Source organism: Rhagoletis zephyria, unplaced genomic scaffold, assembly GCF_001687245.7.
Source record: "Rhagoletis zephyria isolate East Lansing unplaced genomic scaffold, Rhagoletis_zephyria_1.1 Rzeph_scaffold_00554, whole genome shotgun sequence".
Taxonomy (NCBI): Eukaryota; Metazoa; Arthropoda; class Insecta; order Diptera; family Tephritidae; genus Rhagoletis; species Rhagoletis zephyria.
The window spans coordinates 55,508-70,846 of NW_016157638.1; the positions used below are offsets into that span (position 1 = coordinate 55,508).

Here is a 15,339-nt window from a genome sequence, read left to right on the forward strand (position 1 = left end):
AGTTCACACAGAAAATGCGCCTTCTCAGTTATAAACGTTCTCTGGTTTTACGTTCTTTGGCAAATTACGCTCGGTTAGCCATAAATCTTGCTATTTTTTGACCGCCTTTGAATCAAGACCCCTGGACCATATGAGAATTCATTTACATTTTAAATTGCAGTGTCATCGTGATTGAAACTATGCTGAAAATTTCAAGTCTCTAACTTGTCGGGAAGTCAGTTTAAATCGATCGGAAATTTCCGTGATTTGCGCGGGATGACCAAGTTAAATAAAAGCTTATAAAAAGTTTCGATAGTAGCGATAGTATTGATAGTGCAGCTAAACTATCGCAAACTATCGAGTGGCCTGACTATCGGTAGTTTGACAGCTTTAGGTCGAGCAGCTGCCGCGGCAAGGACGCGCGAGCAACTGATCCAGCAGTGGCAACAAAACTGGAACGCGAGAACAAAAGGTCGATGGACACACTCCCTGATAGCCGACCTTCAAATATGGTTGAACAGATGGCACGGGGAAGTCGATTTCTACCTGACGCAATTCCTCACCGGTCATGGTTACTTCCGAGAATATCTTCACAGAATGGGAAGGGTGGACTCACCGTTCTGTCACTACTGTGGAAACGTCGAAGATAACGTGTACCATACATTCTTCACCTGCGAACACTTCTTGATTTCGCGCAGAATGTTGGAAGAAAGATACGGAGACATAACTCCGAACAACATAATTGGGGTAATGATCTCCAGTGCAGAAAAGTCGGAAGCAGTTGCGAGATACGTGAAATTCGTACTCCGCTGCAAACGAGAGGACGGTTATCTACTGAGGACACCCGAATGAAACGCCCCTACAAAAGAGCAGCCCCAAGGCTCTCGCAGCGCGCCCCTGCATCTGAAGACATGCAGAATTGCGGTGCCAGATGCGGGATTCTTGCGCGGGCGGTGGGAGTTTGGGTTTTAGTGGGTAGCCCAACACGCTTCGGTGGGAGTCCCACACTCGGGGAAGGTAGTATAGAAACTAGCGCCCCCGGCCAGTGCATAAAGCATTTCCCTCTCCTACGAACAAAAAATAAAAATAAATAATAATAATAATAATAATCCCAACGGATTTTACCCACCATTCCCGCCCATCCGCACGAGGGGCGCAGTCAGCATGAACCATGGAACCAGTATTTTCAATTTTTGCGCCGATTCACGATAGGCAGGAGTTTGTTATGTGTAGAGATCTAAAACTGTTCAGCTACAGAACTAAATTCATCAGCTGATTTTATGTCTTTATTTTAATAATACATTTATTGAGAGAGGAGAGTACAGCTTTCTTAATACTGAAAAGTGGATCTGATATATCAAACGTGCTGGAATGAGAGTTAAAATCCTGGCATAAGAACGGAGTGGGTCGTGCAATTCAAAATTAGTCTTACAAGCTTTCAGAAATAGGGGAAAAAAGTGTCTTGATACCCGGGAGGAAGCATTAAGGCTAACTTCACGCAGAAGAAGCGGACTGAAAATTGAGCCTGTCAGTAATTTAACTATAAAAATTGTACCAAGCATTTGCCTGCGACTGGCAAGTGAAGGAAGAGCAAAAAGTAGGAATTGTTTTTGAATTGATTCTTCTTGTGTGAGTAAATTTGATACCTTGAATTCCAAACCACCGAACCGTATTCCAGAATTGGCCTAACTAATGTTGTAAACAGGGTTTTAGTGATATAAGGGTCACAAAATTCATTTGACCATCGTTTCACAAATGCAAGTACACTTTAGCCTTGTTGACTGTCACAAAATTAAGCTTAGGATCCATTGTGATACCAAGGTCCACAAAATTGTATACCTGTTCCAGGTTATGGTTACCTGTTGTATAAGAAGAGGGATGAACAGCTCTTCGCGAGAAGCACATTACTTTACATTTCTTAAGATTTAGAGGCATATGCATGGGCGTCGCCAGGATTGAATTTAGGGGGGGCCCTGACATAAAAAAATCCCTCGAAAATTATATTCCAAAATTTTAACGTAGTTGATTGATTAATCTTTATTAATACATATGAGCAAAATCACACGAGTTACATTTTTCGACAAAGACGTAGTTGCGTATGTAACGTATACGCTCGTATCACCATACGAAGTCAAATAACAAGTTTACGCGCACTCCTTAACTTAAAAGACATGTTATTTAAAAGTGATTAAATATTGGCGTTTCAGATTTTTACAAATTCCTTATGCACATATATATTTCTTTCTTCATGTATATGGGTAAAGCTTCCTCAAGTGGGCCCCGAATTTGCCAAGATTAATATTTTTCAATGATATTCAGGCAGCGCCGAGATTTGTAGTCGAACAATACACTGTGTAATTTTTGTTACGAAATTCCAAATAGTTTTTTTTAATCAACAATTGGAAATTTTTGCAGTGTTTTGGAAATTCTTATTTTTCTTTGAAAGTAAGTGTCCGACTGAAAAAATTTTTTGTGTGCAGATTTAAGAAGCATTAAACTATACAATGAAATTATTTGCGTAACAAAGATATTATTTTTGCTTTTCAATAAATTTTTTATGAAAAATTGAACTTTTAAGCAATTTCTGCACCTCGTGGACGAAAATTTTTAACAACAACTTCTGTAATAAACATTTCTGCATTTATCTATGAAAAAAATTAGTGCATTTTGATATAGTTTTGTCGCAATGAATTTTTATTTGCCAGCGTGCGGGCCCAACTCGCGTGGCTGGATCGCGCGCAATCCGCGTTGACTTCTTGCGCAAGAAAGAAATGCACGTTTCAATCGTTCCACTTTTATTTCTCATGCTCGAATTTCGCATGCAGGCGGGAGTCGGGCGCGCACACTAGCAAATAAAAATTCATTCCGACCAAACTATATCGAAATGCACTCATCTTTTTTCATTTTTGTATTTAATGAAATATTTAAGTGAATGTTTTAATAAAAACAGTTTAAAGAAAACGTCATAAGTAATTTTCTCCAGGTTTCAACCATTAAAAAATTAATGTTTGCTTCAAGATAATTGTATTTTAAGCTAAAATAATAAATATTGAATCCGATCGTGGCCGACCTTTTGTTTAAGATGCGATTTTGTACCACATAATATTGAAAGTTTTTTGAAGATGATTTTTTTAAATTGATTTTTTCGACCAATTTCGTGTAAGATACAGGTAAACATGGTCATATGATAATTCAACAGCATTTTTACATAAGAGTTTTAAATAAAAACTAAAAAAAGAACCAAATATAACCCGATACTAGCCGAATTTAATAAATATTTTTAAAATAGTTTTTAGATATTTTAAATTCAGATTCTAATTCAGCTACCACAATAACTCTTGAATAATATAATAATAAGCAATTCTTATTATTACTTTTAACAAAATTTTTGCGTTTAAGATTTTAGGCACCATATTGGATCAGCCATTTCGGGTTTTTTATTTCGACTTCAGATTCGAATTCAGCGACCTGAATTCATATGAATATATTAATTTTTTCAATTATGGCCACAAAATGTGTATCATACATCACTTTGAGCCATATAAAAAATATTATATCTGAAGTAAATACTTAATGCAAAATAAAAATTACATGAAAGCAGAGTTAACCCAGCCAGCAAGAAAACGTACATTTTACGAACATTATGTTTTACGAGGGATTCTCGTATCGCCAAAAAGTTAGAGAAAAGCTCGTAAACGATAAAACAAAAAAATATAATAGAAAGAGGCTTGTAGTAATTTGTCAGCACAAGAAAAAATTTTAATTTTGTTGACAATTTTTCTTCAATCACAGTATTTTATAAGTAAGTAGTTTGTTAAATATTCAATTTAAGAAAATTATTAAATATGTGATTTATTGGCAGACTGCTGCAAACGCCAAGGACGATCTACCACTTTATTTTATAATTAAACTTCTTGTAAGTAGCTACTACATATGTAATTCAAAAAATACAAATTAATTTAACGAATCTTGCAATTCTTTCACAGGCTGCGCGGAGCAACACTAAAGGATTTAAACGTTTAATTCCCCTATCTCGTAAGTTTCTAGTTATGTATTTTTTTAATTTGCTAGTTTATTAGGTCTTTACAGTTATTGAACTTAATGTTTTATTGATAATATGGCTTCTCAATTAAAAAGGCGTGCGAAATCCGAAGCCTTATCCGTACTAGCGTCAATAAATGATTCATTAAAAAAAAATTATTATAGATGAGGTAGCAGAACTTTTCTCGTGGAAGGGAACTGGTACCAAAAGCAGCGCTATTGGTTTGGCAACGACTGCGGCAATAAGAAGTACGGATAATAATATTATTTATTACCACTTTTTACTTAATTAAATTTTCCGATTTCCAATGGAGTTTAATCTTTCACTTTATTTTCTTAGGTGCTTTTCGTCAAAAATTTAACTCCGACGAAGAAGTTTTTATTTCCGTTTCAAAGAAGCACTTCCAATATGCACACGACCGGCAAAAAAAATTGGCAGCCTATCGGCAAAAAAGATAAAAAATAAATTCAGCTACTTTATAATATATATTAAACCCCTCTTATTTAATTGTTAATTTGTTAATAGATAGTTTGTTAATATTTATTTATCTGAAAATATCTTCACATATACAGTGCCGGGAAAAAATATTGGCACAGAGAATTTTTCGCCATGAATGCAAAGTTTTTTATTCTGATTTCTTCTCTAATTGTTTTTTATAAAAATATAGTTAGTATGAAGTTCTACTTTCAAATCAGATTTTTTAGAAAAATTCTAAGTATGCAGTTTTATAGCCCATTTAATTTTAGTATAATAAAGTGCACGCTTGAATAGCTAGAAAACCTCTTTGTTTTTTGACAATTTTTTATACGCAGTTTCTTCCATAAAAAAAAAAAATGTCGCACATAATTTGCATGGAAGAAACTGCGTGAAAAAATTGCCAAAAATCAACGCGGTTTTCTGGCAACTTCAAGCTTGCACTATGTTATACTAAAATATAATGGGATATAAAACTGCATACTTAGAATTTTTCTCAAAAATCTGATTTGAAAGTAGGTCTTCATACTAACTATCTTTAAAAAACATAATGTGCGAAAAGAAATTCAAGTAAAAAACTTTGCATATATTGCGAAAAATTCTGTGCCAATACTTTGATCTCGCACTGTAAATATTTATTAATTATAATTCCATTCAATAAAAGAACTACAATAATTTGAATTAATTAATTGCCTTTATTTTTAGCATTCAAAAACAGTAGATAAAGCAGTGTAGAAAAACGCTTTTTTAACGTAAATTAATCGTTTACGAGACTCGTTTACAATTAAAAAACGGACGTAAAAATATTCGCATACGAATGCTTTTTCGATCCGTTTACGACTGTTCGTAGGCGATGCACAATTTAAAGCGAAAAAGTGCTCGAAAAAGAGTCGTAAACGGCTATCATAAACGATTTTTAGTCCGGTTTTTCTTCGAGAAAATATCCAATTACGAGCTTGTTTACGATGATTTTGCTGGCTGGGATGTACTTGCCGATTTGTTTTAAAAAAGTTATTTAAAAAGCAGACGTCTCGGTTGCTCAGCGAAGCGGTTAATCGTTTCTGCAATTATTTCACATTGATTCTCTAACACAAATTTTCGATATATGCCTAAAGAACCTGTCAGACTTGGCAATGCAATACATTTCGAAAATTGCAGATTGCTAATGCAGCACGCTGTCGACCGCTGTGGTGTAGTGGTAAGCAGTGCGCGCTTCCACTCCGCTGCGCCTGGGTTCAACCCCTGGTAAAAGCAACATCGAAAAAAAAATAGAAAAAAGGTTTTTTCTTAATAGCGGTCGTCCCTCGGCAGGCAATGGCAAACCTCCGAGTGTATTTCTGCCATGAAAAACAGCTTCTCATAAAAATACAATCGCCGTTTGGAGTCGGCGTTAAACTGTAGGTCCCTCCTCTTTGTGTGACAACATCAAGGCGCACGCCACAAATCGGAGGAGAAGCTCGGCCAAACACTAACATATGTGTAAGCGCCAATCTATTATTATTATTAATGCAGCACGAGCAAGTTAAAATAAATTGCCGAAATCGATTTGCGCTCTCTCAATTGCAGTCACATCTTGCAACATTTATTTCTGAAACTGATTTCCGGAATCTGGCAGAAAGGTCTTTCTGGCTGTTCACACATCGAAAAAAAATTTCTCTTTCTCAATTTGACAGCGAAATGCGTGCGAAAGTTGGAAATATTGCCACGTCTGATGCGTTCTTAAGATGCATAAATCTAAAGATAAATTTTATAAGAAGATATATCGACAATTTATAAAAACTGGTATGAGCCCCCGAAATTCGGGAGAATGCAGTAGAGAAATACTTACTAATATTAGGGATTTAAATTTAAGTATATAATAAAACGTGATATTCATGAATATACTTCAGTATTTAGCTCAAGATTTATTTAAAGAGCTTCGTGAAAGACAACAACTAATATTGTATTGCTAGATACCTGATAACCCAGGATAATTTTTAAGTTATTAACATCCTTACTATACTCAAAGTTTCGTACAGTGGGCCGTGAGAAAACAGTAATCTTTAAGGTATAGTCCAACCTTTCACAATATCTGTCCAAGGGCTTTATAAGTCGTAATTTGAAACTCAATAATCACTAAAAATTTGCAACGTTTATGGTGAAAGGCATTTAGGATCACACTTTTAAACTTAAGCTTTCTTAACCCTTTCAGTACAAAAATTAAACACTGATTCTAAAAATTTTAAAATATGTACACTGGCTAATTTTGGTTCATTCATTTGAGAAATCACATCACCAAATTTGTAAAGCTTTGAGATTTTCAGTCATTCGGGGTCTTTTATAATGGTCAGCGATATCCTAGGCTTTTAAAAAAGAAAGTGACCTCAACTATTTTTATTTTTTGCTTTCGTGAAATATATTTCAAAACTATGAATAATATCTAATACCTTTTCCGAATCTCAATTCTACGGAAAATTGGTTAATATTTTTCAATAGATTATATTGCCCACTATCGACTTTTCTGCCACTTTTTACTTTTGTGACAAACACGTTCAACGGCAACTGCAGCCTGCACTTTACCGCCCTATCCCCACACCACTGACAAAACTCAGCGGCTGACTATTGCCTTGACTACTGCGCCTAATACTATGCCGCAAATTTATTATAAGCTGTCGTATGACAATTGTCAGTTTTATTGTTATGACTTACTGAGTAAGTGACAACGGCGAAACAATGTTTATATTGTGTTTTAGGCGCAGTAATTGTGACAATAGTCATATGATGAAATTTGTCAGTGTTGTGGGAATAGGGCGGTTAATTTGATATGTAGCCCAATTCTGTAGCTGCTACAGATCGCGCTAACTAAGTCGTATGACTGAGCAATTATATACATATATGTAGATGACTACCGTTAAGTCGAGTTTCGCCCATGCACAGCCAAGTTTTTAACCTTCTTAGTGTGCTAAACGACCTTTCAATTGTGCAAGTTTGTAACTACACGGCAGAGCTAAGTGAAATTGTAAGGCACATTTTACTACCGGGTAACGAATTTTGCTTTCAGCTGCAATTTCTTAGTATTGTATACCTACATGAAAGGTAAACTTCAAAAGTTCAAGACTTTACCTCTAGGTAGCGACGCCCATGGGCATAAGATTTACTTTACACCAGTAAGCCATGCTGTTTAAGTCTTAATTGAAACGTACGATTTATAAAGCTTTACATCATCTGCATACATTAAAATTTTGGAAAGTTGTATATCTGTAGAAATATCGTTTATAAAAAGCAAGAACAAATCGGGTCTAGGTGGCTACCTTGAGGGACTCCTGATGTAACAACAATGACGTCAGAGATAGTATTTTTAAACATTACCCTTTGTGATCTATCATAGAGGTATGAAGAGATCCATCGTAGAAAATTAGGTGGAAGACCAAGAAGATCAAGTTTATAGATGAGCAACAAGTGGCACACTTTGTCAAATGCTTTACTGAAGTCAGTGTATATACCAGCAACAGTTTTGCTTTCACTAAATGCTTTTGAGATATAGGATGTTAATTCAAGTACATTTGTAGAAGTTGATTTGTCCTTGCAAAATCCATGTTCACTGTATGATATGCTAGAAAAGATAGAATGCGTCAACTGATCTTACTAATATTATAAATGTGAAAGTTTGTATGTTTGGATGTTTGGGAAATCATCACGCCGAAACGACTGAACGGATTTGCATGAAATTTTGTACGAAGATAGCTTATGGGTCAGATTGGTTAATTGGCTATTTTTTTAAGAGTTGCCACCTGTTAAAAAGTTTAATTTATTTAATATGCAGGAACGACTGAATGGATTTGCATGGAAATTTGCACACAGATAGCTTATGACCTAATAAAGGCTACTTTTCTTAAGAGTTGCCACCTGTTAAAAAGTTTCATTAAATTAATACGCGGAAACGACTGAATGGATGTGCATGAAATTTTGCAAGCAGATAGCTTATGACCTACAGTGGAAAATAGGCTAATTGTTTGGAAGAGTTGCCACCTGTTAAACAAGTTTAATTAAGTTAATACGCGGAAACGACTAAACGGATTTGCATGAAATTTTGTACACAGATATCTTATGACCTAGGGTAGAAAGTAGGCTACTTTTTTTTTAAGAGTTGCCACCTGTTAGAAATGTTTAGTTTAATTAATACGCGGAAATAAGTGCACTGATTTGCATAGAAGTTTTCACGCAGATAGCTTATGAGCTAGGTTGAAAAATAGGCTACTTTTTTTAAGAGTTACCACCTGATAAAAAAGTTTAATTAAATTAATACGCGGAAAAGTCTGAACGGATTTGCATGAAATTTTGCAAGCAGATAGCTTATGACCTACAGTGGAAAATAGGCTAATTTTTTGGAAGATTTGCAAGACATGTCGCACAGAGATAGCTTATGACCTATGTTGCAAAATAGGCTACTATTTTAAGAGTTATCACGTATTAGGAAAGTTTAATTAAATTAATACGCGTAAATGACTGAACTGATTTGCATGAAAGTTTGCACACAGATAGCTTATGACGTAGACTGGAAAATAGGCTACTTTTTTAAGAATTGCCACCTGTTTGAAAATGAAATTTTGCTCAATGACCTGGATTGAAAAATAGGCTACTTCCTTAACCGGTTTTCCGATCAGAACGAAATTTAGTACACTTACTACGGATTTCGGAAGGATGGTCTTAGACTGAAAGTAAGTCCGATAACTCAAGGTCCCTCCGATAAAAATTGGAATTTTCATATTACATACATATCTCTGGAAGTATTTGTGGAAGAGAACTGAAACTTGGTATAGTGATATGTATGTGAAATCAATGTTGGCATTAATCGATTGGTGTTTTAATCAGTTGGTTAATTCGATTAAATTCAATCTGATTACAGTTAATCATGATTTAGTCTGACTAAACAGTTAATCGTAACCGCGATTAAAAAATTAACTTTTAATCATTAACTCTTAATTTGATCAAGTAGGTTTGGTGATTAATTAAGTTATGCTGGAATTTCCCTGTGCACACAAAGCAAGTTAATGCGGTATGGCTAAGTCGGGTTTCCTCATCAATCTGAGCAATTTGGTGTGCATTTTCATTAAGATATATACCAACAAACGTCTTACAAACTGGGTTTGTGAAAGTTCCCAGTTTATGTATTATTATTAACAATAATTATAATTTTTTTATATTGTGTACTTTTTATAAGCGTAAAACACAAAGTAATTACTATAACTGGTGTTTGGTTTCAAGCTCGGTGTTCAATCCCTTGGGGATTTTCGGGATGCGGGAGGAGAAGTGGCAGCGGCTGGATGGTGGCTTTCGGTAGGGCTCCGTTAAAAAAAATTGCTGGCGGTGGACTGCTGATTGCCGGCGATGAGGTGGTGGCGGGCGATGAAGTGGCGGCGGGCGGTGGAGTGGCTGTGGCGATGGATGGCAGCGGGTGGAGTGGAAAGTTGAATTTCCGGTGGTATAGCTGTTGGCGGTGGTGGTTGGTGTTCAAACGCCAGGTGGATGTCCAACTATTTCGGGCACCTCTTATCTGCGTTTGTATTTCTCACACTCAACTCGCGAAAACTACTCCTTTCGACCGGGCAAATGAAAACTAGACTTTTCGGTATTCAGTACGTGCGAAGTTTATTCACCGATTAATTCCATACAAAAATCGAGGTTTTCGGTAACAACACCGATAATACTTTTCGAAAAAGCGAGAGTTAATAAAAAATGTGTGCGAACTATCTGGAGTTTTGCAAAAATCTGTTCTTAAAATTGACAAACCAAAATGTTATTACTTTTGCCTTCCTACACTGTCATTCGCAGTCTGCCTTATCGACATTGGCATTGCCAGCTGCCTTTCATAGGTCGGTTTCTGTACAATTCTAATTAATTCTAAAATTAAGGGTGTTCGATTACAATTCAATTCAATTACTTTAAACATGAGAAATGCAGCAATACAATGATTACAATTCAATTCGATTACAATTCAATTCAATTACTTTAAACATGAGAAATGCAGCTATACAATGATAGTGAATTCAAAATATATGATTATAAATAAGTATAAATCCATGTAAAATGCGATGCGACTCGTTGGGCTATACTCGCTTAGCCATCCTGCCCCGCCTAGACGCGCTAAGCGGCTAGTACATCCTTTAACTCTTTGAGCGTGCGCATGGCTTCGTGCACCAGTAGTTTAGTGGCCTTGCCATGATAGGCGCTGCGATGATTGCGTTGCACGGGGCGTTGTCTGCGCTGCACAATGTCTTGCCTGCGTTGTACGATGCGTGTGTTCTGCTGTGCCGAGCGGCGAGAACGAGGGCCCTTACTTTTCATCAATGTGTTCCTTGTACGAGGGGCTCCCTTTGGAGGGTGTGCTGAGTGCATGGTTCGGCGGTTAGCTGCGTTTGCCTCGCTGCGGTGCAGAAGCGTATGGTGGAACTGACCACACGTTCGGCAGTTCCCATTGGAGGAACAGTCCACGGTCCGGTGTGACAGCGCGAGGCAATTCGTGCAATATCGGTGCGCGCGCGCGACGGTAAACCTCTGATGGGGCTGTAGGGCCCGGAAAACGCTGCATACTCGGAGAGCGTGGTGGCGCGTCCATAGACGGCACTGCTGGAAGTTTGTTACGGGCGTGTCGTCCGGGGGAAGTTATTCCGCGGCGGTCTCTGTGGTGCGTACAGATTCACTTATGGGCGGGAGCGCCCTTGCCGTCAACGATGTGCGTGGTGCGGGCTGAGTGATATCAATCTCCATCTGCAAATAGGGGTTTTTCGAGTAGGTAAATAGTGGGGTGTTAAACACTTTTTAATAAGACAGAGGGATAAGCATATAAGTATAGTGCCTGTCAAGTAACTGTGATAAACAAAATGTAGGTAAACAGTGCGGGCATAGTGCAGTCGGTGAAAAGTTATTTAGTTATCTGCAGTGGGAGATAGAGNTGATATCAATCTCCATCTGCAAATAGGGGTTTTTCGAGTAGGTAAATAGTGGGGTGTTAAACACTTTTTAATAAGACAGAGGGATAAGCATATAAGTATAGTGCCTGTCAAGTAACTGTGATAAACAAAATGTAGGTAAGCAGTGCGGGTATAGTGCAGTCGGTGAAAAGTTATTTAGTTATCTGCAGTGGGAGATAGAGGGACATTTGCGTATGGCAAAGGGCATAGCTTTACAATCGACCGAGTGAGGATGCCGGTTTTGGTGCGTACGTCAACTACACGGATATGTCCATCTGGACCGGGATGGATCCTTTCTATACGTCCAAGACTCCACTCAGTGGGCGGCAACGTATCATCTACAATGAAGACGCATTCTCCAGCTTTCGGTGAAACTTTAGTGTCTTTCCACCTATAACGTTTCTGAAGGTCCTTGAGATAATCTTCCTTCCAACGGCGGCTGAATTGATGGTGCATAACTTTAACTCTTTCCCACCTATTGAGGAGAGACAAATTGCTATGATCTACTTCCGGAAGAGACAGGAGGGCAGTTCCCCTTAGGAAATGGAGAGGGGTGAGGGCCGTGAACTCTGTTGGGACGGGAATTTAATACCGCTTCGATCCTAACTAAAAGAGTGGTGAATTCTTCAAACGTGAATTTGTGTGCTCCAGCAGTTCATTTGAGATGTAACTTGAAGCTTTTGACGGCGGATTCCCATAATCCGCCCATATGAGGGCTGCCAGGGGGGATAAATCTCCAATCAATGCCTTGGGGAGAGTATTGCTTGACGATGTCTTGAGATACTTCTTGCAGGAAACTACAGAATTCCTTCTCTGTTGCTCTTTTGGCTCCAATGAAAGTAGTGCCATTGTCGCTCATCATTCTTGCTGGATATCCTCGACGCCCAACAAAACGGGCAAACGCGGCGAGAAATGCGTTTGTTGTTAAATCAGAGCACAGCTCAAGGTGAACCGCCTTTGTTGTGAAACACACAAAGATGGCCACGTAGCCTTTCACAATGGTGGAGGACCTTAGCATGGAGGCTTTTACTTGAAAAGGCCCAGCAAAATCTACACCGGTGGTGGTGAAGGGCGGAGCGTAAATGCAACGCTCTGGTGGCAACGCCGCCATGATTTGAGAGCGCGTTTGATGCTTGTGGGCGGTGCAAGCCTTACATTGAAAAATGCACCTTTTTATAAGAGGCTTGAGTCGGGGGATGTAGAATTCCTGTCTTATCATTTGCTGCATGAGCCGAAGTTCGGCATGTAGGAGGAGCTCGTGGAGAAAAAGAAGATAGAGAACAGCAAATCGAGATTTTTCGGGTATAATGAGGGGATGGCGTTCATTATAGCTAAGAGTAGAATGGGCCAAACGACCATTGACCCGGAGTAACCCACATTTGTCTAGAAGGGGGTTGAGAACCAGCAATGGGCTTTTCTTAGCGATTGGCACTGATTGCGATAAGCATGAAATTTCGCGGGGGAAGTAGCGGTTTTGCGTTAAGGCAATGAGACGACGTTTGGTGGAGCGGAAATCATTGTGCGATAGGGACAATGGGAGGGGATCCTGGGCGGCTTTATTTCGGTTCTTTAAGCGATCTAAAAATTTGAAGACATATGCCATAACTTTAAGCATGCGGGAAAAAGACGAGAAGCGATCTAAAATGTCGGTATCATCTTCGGCAGTGTGAAAGGCGTCGACTCGACGGACTTCCGGTGGGTTAATAGAGCGAGTAGCGGATTTTGGCCAGTTGTCGGGTGGTTGGGTTAGCCATTCGGACCCATGCCACCACAGAGAAGAGGAGGCTAAGTAGAGGGGTTTACATCCTCTTGTTCCCATGTCCGCGGGATTTTCGCTACTACGTACATGCCTCCATTTGGAATTTCCTACTAGATCAATGATTTGCGCGGTACGGTTCGAGGCGTAGGTTTTCCAGGAGTGGGGCGGTTTTACCAGCCAGGCCAGGACTATTTCTGAGTCTGACCACATTGTCAATTTTCGATCCGAGAAACCAAGTTGCGATTGGACAGCTGAGGCTAATTTAGCTAGAAGGAGAGCCCCACATAATTCGAGTCGAGGTAGGCTAATGGTTCTGAGGGGCGCAACCTTGCCTTTTGACACCAGGAGGTGGGAAGAGACTCGTTCACCTTATGTGGCTCGGACGTATATGGCTGCGCAATACGCTTTTTCCGAAGCGTCGCAGAAACCATGTAGCTCCATTTGTTGGCCTGGAACGTAATTGACCCATCGGGGTATTTGAATGGCCGAGATAGATTTCAAATTGTTGGCGAATTGCAACCATTTATGGAGGCGGAGGGGTTTGACTTGTTCATCCCAGTCAGTTCCATCGAGCCATAGCTCTTGTAAGAGAACTTTGGCTTGAATCATTATTGGCGAGAGCCATCCTGCGGGGTCGAAAAGTTTAGCGACAGAAGAGAGAATTTGTCGCTTTGTGCTCGCCGACGAGGCTGATATGGATTCAATGGTGTAAGAGAAGGAGTCAGTAATGGCACTCCATTGAAACCCGAGGGTTTTGGTGGTACTTGCTTTTTCGAATTCGAGAAAGTTGCTATCAAGTAAGTCCTCCTTTTTTATGTCTTTGAGCAAATCCGGATGGTTCGCCGTGATCTTTTTTAAGGGGAAGCCAGCGGAGTTTAGAGCTTGAATGACTTGGGAGAGAGATTTAGTTGCTGAGATGAGGTCATGACCTCCCGAAAGTATGTCGTCCACATAGGTTTCGGTTTTTAGTATTGGCACCGCCAAGGGATGTGTTATTTTTACATCATCAGAGAGTTGGTGAAGAGTGCGTATTGCGAGAAATGGTGCACAATTTACACCGAATGTCACGGTTTTTAACCTGTAGTCTCGAATGGGGCTGCTTGCAGATGATCTAAATATAATTCTCTGGTAATTCTGGTGGTCTTTATGTAAAAGTATCTGACGATACATTTTTTCTACATCGCCATTGAACACAAACTGATACGTGCGCCATTTGAGGATCAATAGCATCAGATCGGGTTGAAGTGTTGGTTCGGTATAGAGAACATCATTAAGAGAGAGTCCGGAACATGATCTTCGTGATGCATTAAATACGACACGTACCTTGGTGGTTATTTTTTCGGGTTTGACAACCGCGTGGTGGGGGAGATAGAAGGAATAATATTTTCCTTCTGAGGATTTTTCATAGGAAGTTGTTTCTTCCATATGATTTAGGGTGAGATATTCCCCTAAGACATTATCATACAGGGGTTTTAGGTCGGCTTTTTTCTGAAGACTTCTCTCCATACTGAAAAATTGCTGGAGAGCTGTGGTGCGAGATTGACCTAGAGATATTTCCTTCGGGAAACCTGGCTTGAAAGGGAGCCGGACTACGTAGCGACCTTCATGTGTGCGCGATGTAGTTGATTGGTATAATTCTTCACATAGCTTATCTTCAGGACTCGTGAGATTGGGGGTCGGGATTTCTTCTACCTCCCAGAACTTTCGCAGTTGAGATTCTAGTAGTTTGTTAGAGTTTTGTTCCACTTGAGTGGAGAAAGATACCACATGATTAGGGATTTGACCGCTCAAAATCCAGCCAAAAATGGTATTTTGTGCTAACAGATTTTTTGAGATATGTTCAATGCCTTCAAGCATGATTTGCGGGATGAGATCGCTGCCTATCACTAGGTCGATTTGAGACGGGGAATGACAATTGGGGTCTGCTAGCTTAATATGAGACCACTTCTCGCGTTGTTCGCGAGTTGGCTGGAATCTTGGGAGTATTTTAGTTAGTTGGGGTAGCACAATTGCTTGAGCGGTGACTTTCGTAGCAAAGTCGGAGGAGACTAAGACAAGAGAACAGATTTTGTTCGAAGTCTGAACTACTGTCCCACCCATGCCGGAGATTTCAAAGTTCGAGCTTTGACATGGTA

At 39.2% G+C, this 15,339-nt stretch overlaps 1 protein-coding gene and 1 long non-coding RNA gene across 4 annotated transcripts in view; one reads left to right on the top strand and one right to left on the bottom strand.

Moving 5' to 3' along the window:
* The window catches only part of LOC108360288 (uncharacterized), a 197,371-nt gene that overhangs the window by 51,645 nt on the left and 130,387 nt on the right, over positions 1-15,339 (bottom strand). The window lies entirely within an intron of this gene.
* Positions 3,827-4,349, top strand: LOC108360290 (uncharacterized). Its single transcript, XR_001847088.1, has 3 exons — positions 3,827-3,895; positions 3,966-4,014; positions 4,186-4,349. It is a non-coding gene; the product is annotated as an uncharacterized LOC108360290 (long non-coding RNA).